The following is a 13,477-nucleotide window of genomic DNA, read 5'->3' on the forward strand; positions in this document are numbered from 1 at the left end:
CAACTTAAATCATTTCAACCTAGACTCTGAGATCTGTACTGTATCCAAATATCCTCAATATGTATTGGGAGACTCAGAGATAATTAGTCTGGGTGCAAAAGTCCTGATTTTGAACCTGTGAAACAGGTAAGTTACCTTACAGATAAGCCCTACAACCTAGTACTTACCATAAAGTCTGAATACCTGCTGCCCTAGGTACCCTCCCAGTGTCTTCTGAGGAAGGAGCCCTGCCTGTTTGTAGAAAGACAGCATTTCTCAACCTGCTCCACCCTATCTGTTTCCTTTTAACTATACCTATCCAGCCTCAGCCCTTCAGAGTCTGGAGAGCAGTAAGCCTCTGCAGACTATTCTGGGACTGGCAGGCCAGTGGGGGCCAGGAAGACTCAATCCTAGAATATTTGTTAGGAACTGTCAGAGATGTTTTCTACATTTAAAAAAAAAAAAAAAAACCAAACAACTAAACATGGTGGCGTGTGGGCTAGAAGATTTCAAGAAGTCATCCTTAAAACTAGAATGAAGCTAGTTCTCTGGAAGCCCTCTCGTTCTAAGAGGCCAATATGTTCCCTTTGAGGCTACACTGGGTATGGATTTCAATCATAGGTAACCATAGGGACCTTAAATGGCAGTAGTAGTACCTGAAGGAGATGCTGACTCTTTGTGTGTCTTTTATTCCTCGGAGAGAATCTCAACTCACTGTTCCTTTGTTTCCTGAAAGCTATCTCGAGAAGAGTATACAATACGTTTTCTCCCCCCCCCCCCCCACATACACCACAGTGTTTACATCCCCCATTCTGTGGTGGGACAAAAATACCCAGAGAGGGCCCTATGCATACTGTGGTCATGGAGGGGGGCTGATCAAAACAGCCTCTGAGGTAGACACATCAGATAATGTGGGGATAGCAGAACTCAGAAACTTCAGCTACATCACAGTTTAGCTTTTGCCCATTGACCTCAGACAGTCACTACAAGAGAGGAAGAGAAAAATGTTTCTAATGTTTCAGTTAGTCTGTTAACCAGAACAACTGTTTATTTCTTTTGTTTGAGACAAGGTCTCACTATGTATCCTTGGCAAGCTAGAAGGGGCTTTGGGGACCAGGCTGTCCTAGAATTTACAGAGATCAGCTTACCTCTACCTCCTGAGTGCTAGGACTAAAGACAATTCACCACCACTCCCGGCCCAGAGCAACTTCTCGTTTCTTAATCAAATGGCATCAAAAAAAAGGGGGGGGGGGAGGAAATGTACAAAAATATATCTAAAGATAAACTTCTTGCCCCAGGCATTGGGCAACAATCAAAAAAGTCAATTTTTGTTGATAAATTCAAGGACAGATATCTTCATCAGTAGGGAATTGAAAATCAAAAATCAAAACCAAAGAAGGTTACCATGTCATGTTTATCAGGACTGCTGAGACAGACAAGACAGATAGTTAAGTGTGGCCAAAGATAGAGAGATATAGGAGATCTCAATCACCATTAGTGGGAATGACAGGCAAGTCAGTACTTTAGAAAGTAGGTTGATGGTCCTCGCTATACCACCATGACAATAGGATCCTGTGGTTACAGCTCTATGATTATATTAAAGAGGAATAAGAACACATCCCCACATGAGTTGTACATATTCATAGCAGCATTGTTCACAAGAGAAAAGAGAAGAGCCTAAGTAATTGATTATCGATAGGTGAATGGATAAAGGGGATGTGATGTGGAGCTCTATTGAGCACTACCTAGCAACTTAAAAACAAGCAAACAAACAGAGTAGACAGAAACTTAGAAAGGATATCTTAAGTGATCCTCTAACTTAAAAACACACACACACACACACACACACACACACACACACACACACACACACACCACCTACCAGTAGATGTTTCCACCTCAGACAGCCCAGCCTACCAAAGAGATGATATAGGTGGCCAAGTGTGTAAGAGTTACAGTCGTAAAAACAGGGTATGGCCAGAAACAGCCTGTGATTTCACATGTCTGGTTACTTGTTGCTCATTTCTGCTGCTTACTTTCGGCTTCATCATGAATGAAGAACAAAGTCCAGGGTAGGGAGCTGTAGATCAAGACACCCACAGTCCCTGACCTTCAGGCTTACGGCCCCTCTTTCACAAGAAGAGAAAGAGAAGGATATTAGACTGAGCTTGCTACCAGGATGTACAGACTACCCAGCTTTTGTGTTTGGGAAGCAGAGACCTCCCACAAGCACCATGGATGGGGTGGGGTAGGGTGGGGTGGGATGGGATGGGATGGGATGGAGACCTTGGTTATATATTTGAGACGTGTTTGATAGTCACCATTATGTGGCTGGGAAATGGCACAGTCATCGACATGTGCATAGAAGGAATATCTGCTGAAAATGAATGATTAGTGTGCGATCAATGGAATATCACAGCTTCCTCGGGCTACATAATTGATGCCAACGAAAGACAGCCAGAGACTGGAAACAACCCAGATGTCCCTCAATTGAAGGATGGATACAGAAACTGTGGTGTGCTTACACAGTGGAGTACCACTCGGCTACTAAGAACAAGGGCATCATGAATTGTGCAAGCAAATGGATGTAAAAGAAAATACTACCCTGAGTAAAGCAGCCCTGATCCAAAAAGATACACATGGTATAAAATACCCAAAGGAAAGAAAATACTTTTCTTAATATTTTCAAATCTGATAACTTTCAAATATATTTAATACAAATTAAGAATTTCCAAAGAGTAGCTTAAATTAAAATGGGTAAATATTAAGAAAGTTTTCCTGAAATAAAAAAATAATTTTAGCAAAACAAACAAAAGGAAGGAAGGGAGGGAGGGAGGGAGGGAGGGAGGGAAGAAAGGAGATGGGGGAGAGAGAGGAAGAAATGAAATGCAGGGCTGGAGAGATGGCTCAGTGGTTAAGAGCACTGACCGCTCTTCCAGAGATCCTGAGTTCAAATCCTAGCAATCACATGGTGGCTCACAACCATCTGTAATTTGACTCTCCAACATAACTAATTTTCACATTAACACTGGTAAAATAAATCAAGTGAACCTGTCTGGGTCATTAGAAGTTAATACACTGTTATCTCTAATGTCCGTGAAATAAGTACTCTCATCTTCAGTTTATCCAGAAACTAGATCTCATGATGAAGTGGGTGTGTCCAGCTAAAGAGCACCTAGAAAATGAAAACAAGTGTCCAGTCTGGTTCTTCTTCCTCAGAGAAAAAGAGAGCCCGGAAGACCAATTCCTGACCTCAGTATAATTCTGAAATCATTTACAAAGGTAGCAAAAATAAGAGACAGTAGCATTAAAAGTAAAGAAAATACCTCATTGGGTTTCCTGTGTGCTCTAACCTAGTAGGTGCACAATGTCTTACCAGACACTTTGGGGGACACACCTGTGACTCAGCCATAGTCCAAACCCAGACAGAGATGTGTATTATTTTTACTGCTGCTATTAGCTAGGACTTAGGTCTTTGTAGAACCATAAAACAAACTTACAATAATAATAGAAACCAGTGGTAAATGGAAACATAGAATAAAGGGGGACCCAAAGCAATACAGCTTGGCCCTGACTGTGATGCAGAGGAGGGAGGAGTCCTTTAGGACCACTGTACCTGCATTACGGCTGCTGGTTCACCCTCTCCAGGTACCACTGTGCCGTGACCCCACTGATTGCTTTGTGAGCTCAAGCTTTGCCACTTAAGCCCCTCTGGATTAGTCTTTTGTTTAAGATCCTTTAAACACTTATTTTATGCAGGAATGGTTTGCCTGCATGTATGTATATGTACCACGTGCATGCATGCCTGGTGGAGCAGAGGTCAAAAGAAGCCATCAGATCTTCTAGATCCGGAATTGAGGACAGTTGGCAGCCACCAGGTGTATACTGGAAACCTAACCCAGGTCCTCTGTAAAGGCAGCAAGAAAATCTGAACCCCCGAGCCATCTCCCCAGCTCCTCTACATTAGTGCTGTGCTGTGCGTAAGATAATTTCAACCTCCCCTTCTGTGTACAGGCAGTCCTTTTCTGAATTATAATTTTGTTCTGGGAAGCTCTAATTTACCTTTCTTGTCTTACCATATTGCAATGATAAGATGTAAGGTCTGGCAGGAAAGACCCCTTGTCTCTCTCCCGTTGGAAATGGAAGCCAAGTGGGTTATTTCTACCTCCCTATCTCCCGAGACAAAACAAATTTTGTTTAACGGTGAATATTTTCCTCTAAAGTGTATATTTTAGTCTTCCCATGTGAGACTGTGGAACTTCAATTCCCATTGACACATGGGCATCTTCTGGTTGGCTGCCTCTCAACTCTCTAGTGCCCGGTCAAAGCTGAAGGCATTATTTTATAGATGAGGAACATAGAGAGTCTTGAAAAACAGTGATTTTTTTTCCCCAAATGCCAATTAGTGGTGGGTACTAAAAATAAAAGTTCCATTCTGTGCAGGCCCATGTGTTTCCAAATCATTCTTCACAAACTTGGACAGGGAAACAGTCTCCCTGGGAACGTAGTAAAATATAGGTTCTGCTTCAGCCCATCTGGGTTGATGCTGATACTCTAAATGTGTGTGTGTGTGTGTGTGTGTGTGTGTCCATGTGTGCACATGTATGCCTGAGTGTATGTGTGTGTATCTTGTATCTACACAAATGCGTGTGTTTGTATATATAGGAGTATGTGTGTACATGTATGCATGAGTGCTAATGTTTGTGTGCACATGCACATGTGCATGCCTGCATGTAGAGGCCAGATCTCAAGCTTGCTTGTCATTTCTCCAGTAACATTCATTTTGGGTTTGGATATTCAGATTCTCTCAAAGGGCTCTGAGACTCGTGGAGCAGCCTAGGCTGGCTGGTGAGCCCCAGCGATACACCATCTTCTACTTCTTCAGCACTAGGACTACAAACAAGCCCTAACAAATGGATTTGCACATTGATTTATATTGGTTTTATAAAGGGCTGATTAAATTCAGGCCCTTGTGTTTGCACAATTATTTCCTTCTAGACCTTCTAGATTTTTAGCAAGCTCCATTTGAATAGCAAAGCTAGATACCTATTGACAAAATTTCACCAGCATGGATTTATTGATGGGCGAAGAGATGTAAACAACAATCAGAAAAGCAATATGTATCCATTGACTGTGTCTGAGCCATATCCTAATCCAAGAGAAACGGAAAGCAATCCAGCTTTGCTCAAATGAAAGATGCCGAAAATGGGCACTAGAAAGTGCCAGTACTCTGCAGGCTGAATAGAGAGGGATTTGAACTAACTGTTGGTGGCTCTTCATGTCAGCTGGACTCATTCAGAATGTATCAAAGGATTAGACTAGTAATCCTTCCCCAGGTTTTGGTCAGTTAAATTCAGAAGCTGATGGTATACATATCTCCCACACTCTTGGGGCTAGAGAGGTGGCTCGGTGGTTAAGAGCCCTATTGCTCTTACAGAGGATTCTAAGTTCAATTACCAGCACCCACAGGGTGACACACAACCATCTGTAACTCCAATTCCAGGAGATCAGACACCTGGAGATCTTCTGAGCTCCACAGCACTAGGTGTGTGTGTACGTGTGTGTGTGTGTGTGTGTGTGTGTGTACATATATGAATGCAATATGCAAAATATTCATGCACATACAATGGAATAATTAAATCTAAAAAACATAAAGTAATTACAACCCAGGTTCTTTTTTTTTTTTTTTTTTTTTTAAGCAAGATTGGAGACATACCAATGTTTTAACTAATGCTTAGAAGTTCTCTCCTTCCCAAGACTGAGCCAAATGAATGTGTGGCTCTCTTCTCCTCCTCCTCCTACGTACCATCCTATTGTCTACTTCTGGCAGGACAGGACAGCTCCCTGGAGCCCAGAATTTGCCTGTCGAGAACACTGTATGCAGATTATCTCTTAAAGTGCTGTATTTTCTACTCTGCCTCCCCCACGGTCTTATTTTTGGCCTTGCTTGTGCTTTCTAGAATGTGGCTGTTTCTTTTCTATTTAGAATCTAAAAGCTGGCTTCAGAAGACAGGAAAGAAATTCATACATGAGATTTCATATGGGGATTTGGAGGGAGGGGGAAGCCATTTATAGGGTTGAAAAGTCTAAATAATGTCCCAAGAAAGTTCATTTTCATCTTCAAATGCAACGCATTTGAAAGAATTAGGAGAAAAGAATTATTAGATTCATGTGCAAATGTGCGATGCTCTAGTGTTTGAGAACCAAAAAAAAAAAAAAAAAGCCACAGAAGACACTTGTCACCAACAAGGCAAATAAGATGGTGGTCAGTATGAATTATGAATTCTGATTCAGCACCTGATGCCTAGAGACTAGAAGGCTTTTCTAGTCATTCTTTACATGGACATTTGACACTCTTACAAGATAGCACAGCTCCAATGATGGTAGACTTCAATTACCCAAGTAAGAACAAACAAATCTGGACATCTCCTTTTAACATGAAAACGCCTCCGCCCAAGCACATAAGCAGAGTGCCATGCTGAGGGACAAGTCTCCAGTCTCTGCGGCTGCCAAGTGCAGCAGCTTGGACATACAAAGTTCTTCTCCTGTGGCAGGCTCTGCTAACAATTCTATCAACATCAACTCAGCATCATCCCACGGCCCTGTGACGGAGCTTCATCAGCACTGAGGAGGAGTAGATGTCACCATAACAACAGATGACAGAGCAGGACCAACGGCACGAGGAGACAAACATGGGATGTAAACTGAAGGCTATCATTCCCCACATGACCCTATACATACACACAGTGTGCTACAAACACGGGTTCATGGATAGTGTAGAGTAGAAATCATAATGCTTTGTTACAAGATGTTAAAAAGAAAGCAAATGGTAAATGGAGAAAAATAATTTTGTCAACTGAAAAAAATTTAAATCATAATAATTTGTGCCTCCCTCAGGATGCATCTAAGAAGACAGTGCAATCAAAAACCACATCAACTGTGTGTGTGTGTGTGTTTCCACACATGTGCATCCGCGCACACACCCATGCACATACAGACAAGTATAAAAACTATTAAAATTAAAATGATCAATAATACACCAAACTCCTGTAAAAAAGACCAAGGTAAAAATATTTTCACAGATATTAAGACTTCAATAAAAACTAAAAGAATACAAGCAGGACAAAGAAAAAGAGAGAGAACATTGGATAAATAGATGTCTGAGAAGAAACATATTGATAATAAAAGATGTCCCTGAGGACTCCTGTGAGAATAAAGGAAGGCGGTGTTCTGTATTGTTCAGGGAACACAAAGAAGTAACTTGAAACCATTTATACAACAGGAAACAGTATTTTCATAACAGCAGTGTATGTGGCTTAGGGTGAAGGTTCAGTTGGCAAGGTGCCTGGTGAGCCAGTCTGAGGACATGGGTTGAGATTGACAGAACCATGGACAAAGCTGGCTGGGTGATATAAGGGAAACACTTGTAACCCCTCTAACCCCAGGACAGGGTGGAGAGAAGAAATCTCTGAAGATCATTGGTCAGGAGGCAACCTAGCCAATCAGAGCACCAGGTTCAAGAAAGGGCTCTATTTCAAACAATAGACATTAAGCATAAAGCTCAGGATTCCTTGTGCACATGCATACATGTATACATGTATACTGTGCACACACACACACACACACACATGCACACAGAGTTGAGAGAGAACAACAAGAACACTTACTAACACACATAAAATCAATGTAAGAAGGAGTTCCTTATTTCAGCTGTAAACTGCATTAACCATGAGCTCCTTCAAGGTTCTCTATACCCCTAGATATTCCTAATAAACAACTTCCTCCTACTAGCTGTCCCATTATGAGAGGTCCACACCTCACAATATTGTCACAAGCCGGAGACTATGCTTTAGCACAAGAGCCTCTGAGGAAATTTTTTATCTGAACCATCCATCCCATCTGACAACAGCGGATGCCACTACGCCTGTGAAGCCATGGGACTCAAACCTGTTGCTGGTGGAAATATAAAGCAACGGTGAGGAGGGTAAACAGCCTTTCGTTGCCTACAACATTAAATGCAGTCCTTGCATACAGCTCAGCAACGGCAGACCTTTGTGTTCACCCAACACGCTGGCAACTTGTAATTATACAGGTGTTAACTAAAGTGCTCGTTTTAAAGATGTAGAAACAGCTCTGGTGTCATCCACAGTCAAAAAAATAAATAAAATGTGACCCATACAATGAAATAGTGTTCAGTACTTTTGTTTTAAAAAGAGATCTATTGACCCAAGGGAAGACATTTAAAAAACTTGTTTCTACCTCAGAGGGGGACAAAGTCCATCTGAAAAGGCTGTACCTCTATGGCTGTAACCATGACACTGAAAAAGGAACACCAATGAGATAAAAAAAAAAAAAAAAAAAAAAGATGGGCTAAGGATGGTGGCACATGCCTGTAACCCCAGCACTCTGGGAATCTGAGGCAGGAGAAATGACAGGAATCAGAGGCCAGGTTGGACCACCTAGTGAGTTTCACAAAAGCCTGGGCTGTCTCAAAACACTAAAACGACCTCCAAAAGATTCACAGATGCTCAGCAGGTAGAAGGCAGAGAAGGAGCCCAGGGCACACCAAGGCAGAGACTATGGTGGGGAAACATCACCTTTACACATGCACAACACTGCACAGCAAAGACTGAACCCTACTATCAACCACAGGCTTAAGGTCAAAAGACTGTATCGGTATCTCTGTGGGAAGCAGAGATATACTGATAGTTCTAAACGTGATGCAGCCCCCATACCGGAGGCTAAGAGAACATTCCAGAAAAGAAGATGGAAAGATTGGAGGCCTGAGAGAACCAAGATGTCTGCTGTGAGACAGTGTTTTTTATGTATGAGAGGAAGCTGGACCATAAAACCTTAGTGACATGGTTGCCTAAACAAGGCACACATGACAGTGGCAGTTGGCATGCTAACATGGATGTCATAGGGCCCTAACCCTAGACAAAGACAGTCAATCAGTAAGATAAAATAAAAAGCCATTTTTTCCAGGGACTCAGTAGGTGGTATGTGAACATCTATGTGTATATGTCTATGTGTATATTATATATTAGTATACATGTATATACATATATACTATATACACATGTATATGTATATGTACGTACATATATGTTACATTTTGTGTATACATATAATTGAAACAATATATACAATAAAATAAATATAAATGTAACAATTAAAAGAGAAGAGGCCATGAATGAATGTGAAGGGCATAGAGAGGGAATGTCTCAATATTTGTTTTCCACTGTAAGAAGTGAACCACACTCATTCAAAAGGTGAAACCACAGAGGACTGTAGGAAAAGGGGGGAGGGTACAGATGGTGTACTTTCCACTCAGGTTCTCTGTAAGTCTATCTCTGATTTAAAAATCTAAGCCTATGAATTTGAAGTGTGTGTTCCCACTAGCATTTTATACAACTGCCCAAAGCTGGAGAAAAATGTGTCCACCAATAAAAAAGACTTTCTGTGGTGCTTTAAAACAATGGAGTTTTAGAAAGCAAGGGAAAGGAACACATACTGACAATGATGAGGAGGAAAGCTAAAATTGTGGCTACTTTGTGGTGTGTGTGTGTGTGTATGTATGTGTGTGTAGGGTATGTGTATATATAGGGGTGTGTGTGTATGTGTATGGTATGTGGTATGTGTGGGTGTGTGAATGTGTATCTGGGGTGTGTGTATATGTAGGGGTGTGTGTGTGTGTGTGTGGGTGGGTGGGTGGGTGGTATGGTGTGTGTGTGTGTGTTTACCCAAAACCTTTCCTCTTAAAACTCTCTTCTCAGCACAGGCATTCCCTGAATCTACTCCACACACAGTGTCCTCTGAACACACTCATCTTCCACCAAGAAGGAATAAAGAGGTGATAAAATTCCAACTACCGCAAATGACCTAGTTATATGGTACGGATTTGCAGTAGCATAGTCGGTTCATCTTATGGTAATTTAGAGAGATCTTCATCGCTTAAGCGGGAGCAACGAAAGATGTAGTGAGTCAATCATCCATGCCTGAGATCCATGCCAGGACAGCCAACTGTCACACAGACAAGATGTTCCTATTAGTAAATATTTATCCCCAAGTTAAGATTGTTTCTCATTATTCTATAAACTAATGATACTGGGAAATATTCTACAGACTAAATTAAGTCCTAAGTAGGCAATGACTGAGATGAGGCATGGTATGCAATGACTGAAATGAGGCATGGCATAGTTCCCTCATCCCTCCCTTGTTTCCAATCTGTACTTCCATTACAGAGGCCTGCTAACCCTTACCTCCTGCTCCCTTTATTCTAGTATAGCCTTTGACTAGAAAGAACTCTTTGGAATGGCAGGTCCCTCTATGTCATCACCTCCGTGACACATGATCATGAACTACCTGTTGAAATTTACTATGCCTTAATCCATCATCCATCATTGTCCCGGATTCCTTCCCCCTCCCTTTCCCATGTTCCATCCCATGCATGCTCTCTTTAGGTGTGAAGGTCTGAACTCTGTCCCTACTCTTGCAAAGTCTTGGGTCTCTCCTTTAGGACACTTTTTTTTTTCTTCCTTTCCTGTCTTTTGATAAGTATGTCACATTCCTCTCACCCGCCTCAGTAGATGTGATGATGACTTGGGACAGCCGCCCTTAGATTTTAGATTCGTGTTACCTCAAAGTACAGGAGCACATGTTAGGACCATCATTGTAGGAGCACATGTTAGGACCATCATTGGAATGATAACAGCAATGTTAAACTGAACTGACGTCAGTCATTCTGAGACTTAGTTTAGTTTTAATCCACTTGTGAATCCTGCATTTCACAACAATGCTCAGAAACCTGCTCTCCAAAGAAAGGAGGAGATGGGCTTTCAGTTAACCACACCATCTTTTTTGCAGCTATGGTGTGTTACAAGACATGGTTGACAGAATCTCAGAGTGTGTCAGTCTGAAAGCTTCAGTGTAGAAAGGCAAGAGGAAGCTACTGGCACGCCCTCCCCCTTTCCTAATGGCTTACACTACAGGGAGAAGTGTCTAGAAGGATATTTAAATTCAGAATAAAATTCTAGCAACCACAATTTTAATTGCACACCAACTGCAAAAATATTCCTTCCATTGTCTAACTTGAATAAAGGCTATAATACACACTGTCTGCTTTTCTCAGAACTCGGCTATTAACCTTTAAAATTCCTTTCTAGAGGAAAAGCTTCTTTCCCCCCAGAAAAAAAAATAAATGTCTCGAGACTGGATTTTAATCTTTAAAAAAATAAAAAGAAATACTTAACTCCTGTCATGGCTGACATTGAAACTTCAAACCTGGATAAAAAGCCTTTGGCATAAGATTTTAGATGCTGAAATTTCAGAGACTCTTCCCCACCTTGGAAAGTTAAAACAACAATTTTCACAGGTCACACACACAAAAAACCAAAAAACAAAACAAAAAAAAAAAAAAAAAACAAAAAAAACCAAAACGCTACCTCCTTCTCCAACAGGCAAACATACATTTTACAACACCCGGTTTGATTACTCAAGAGCAAGTCACAGCAAACACAAGGGAAGATTGGGCTGCCGTTTCCATGGAGATGACTTGATGTGGTTCAGCTCTTCTGGGAATGAAACCAAATCCCCAACAGCAGGAGAAAATCAGCAGCAAGAATGCTCTAACATATGGCAACTGCTAACAAACCAGAATGGGGAAAATACCTTCACTCTCCTTCCTCTCTCCCAGGAGAAATACCTTCCCATCAAGCTGTTTGAAAATCCACCTAGATTTTGTTGGTCATTCTGTGTGTAATTCAGAACTGATTACTACCTGGTCTCTTTATTCTTAGATTAAAAGAGCCACTGTTGCCTAGATTCCTCAGCCCACAAATTCCCAGGGCGGCACTTACACAGAGACAAGAAACATCCTTCCTCCCGTGACTCTGCTTATTAATCCTTAAGGGAAACTCAGTCTGCAGGTTTACCTCTTGGGAAAGAATGCAAATGGAATTCTACTATCTCTGGTGCCATGGAAGGCTTGATTGACACAGAGAGGAAAGAGTAATTTCCACATCTTTTTAAAATTATTATTATTACTACCACTACTACTACTACTGTTGTTGTTGTATGTGTGAGGTGTAAGGGGGCACACATGTGCCACAGTATATGTGCAAAGGTCAAGGGACAACTTTTTAAAGTTAGTTCTTTTTTATTATTACCTTTATGATTATCCAGCTTAAACTTTGGTTGCTACCTACTGATCTATCCACCCAACCCTTCTCACAGTTTTCCTTCTAATCAAATGATTACAGTCAATTCTTAAACGGGAAGCAATAGTTCAGCTTCCCCGTTTTTAACATCTGTATATTTTTTATCCTTTTTTTAAATGTTTATTTGTATTCACTCATTTATTTTTATGAGAGCTTTGTTCAAAGTGTTTTAATCACATTCAACCTCCTCCACCACCACGTTTCCCAGATCCATGTCCTCATCCCTATTCTCCTAATTTTCCGTCCTTTAAAAAACAAATAAAAGCTTGCAGTACCAATTTGTACTGCCCAAATACTCTGTGGTGCATGCAAGGCCACGTTTGCATCTTATGAGCACAGAGATAAAGGTCACTTAAAACCTATGCCTGAAAATTCTGTGTATCTTCACCAGAACCAAAAAAAAAAAAAAAAAAAAATCAATGTGTACAACACAGTCTATATTCGATGAAAATGGCCATTTACAAATGGTAAGCATATCCAGTGATAGGAGCGCACAGGCATGAGCTTTTCTCTTCTGTTTTGAACAGCTCATAGCTTCGAAAAAAGAGGAAGTCTCTTAACGTATGTTTATACCTCCTGTTTGGTTACACCACTGATATTAACTGCATATGCCAAAGGAGCTTCTATTAACCCCAATACTTAGTAGCAGCACATCCTCTCGTATCTTTGTGGCCAGGTGGAGACCACTACTTCCCTTCCTCATAGAACAGTCCTCATCTTAGCCCCTCCCCCTCAGAGGTAATGCTTCCTATTGTCTGCCTACCAGCCACCTCTAGAAGTTATTTTCTAATGAAAAACTAGATAGTTGGCCTAGACAGGAGGTATCAATGGAAAACATCACTTAATACAAAGCATCCATGGAGAAAGCCCTAGAAAACCATGACAACTGAGTGGCTTTGAGAATGAGTTGCAAGCCTGGCTGTTCAAATTCACGTGTATTGAAATATATAGTATGTACATGTGCACACACACACACACACACACACACACAGCACACAGTTGCACTCTGGCACACAGTTGAGATCTCTGGCCTAAATTATTGTCTTTTAAAAATTAAATTAGCTTATGGTTATTGCCTGTACCTGGAGCTGACCTGGTGCCAGAGCACTCTGTACCCAGACCCTGCTGGGAGAGCAGACATATCTGAGAACACAAGGGAGGCCACTACCACTGCTCAAATTCCTGGCCCAAAAGTAACCCACCCAGAGCACTCAGGACATAGAAACCAAGGAGCAGTCTGGGACAGGATCCTTCCGGTTTCTGTCTACACCCTGTGCTGT

At 41.4% G+C, this 13,477-nt stretch overlaps 1 protein-coding gene across 1 annotated transcript in view; it reads right to left on the reverse strand.

Moving 5' to 3' along the window:
• Nucleotides 1-13,477, reverse strand: part of IPCEF1 (interaction protein for cytohesin exchange factors 1) — a gene marked incomplete at its 3' end in the record, with an annotated part of 83,559 nt that overhangs the window by 6,412 nt on the left and 63,670 nt on the right. The gene's annotated exons all lie outside the window — the stretch shown is intronic.

Source organism: Micromys minutus, assembly GCF_963924665.1.
Source record: "Micromys minutus genome assembly, chromosome: 30".
Classification (NCBI taxonomy): Eukaryota; Metazoa; Chordata; class Mammalia; order Rodentia; family Muridae; genus Micromys; species Micromys minutus.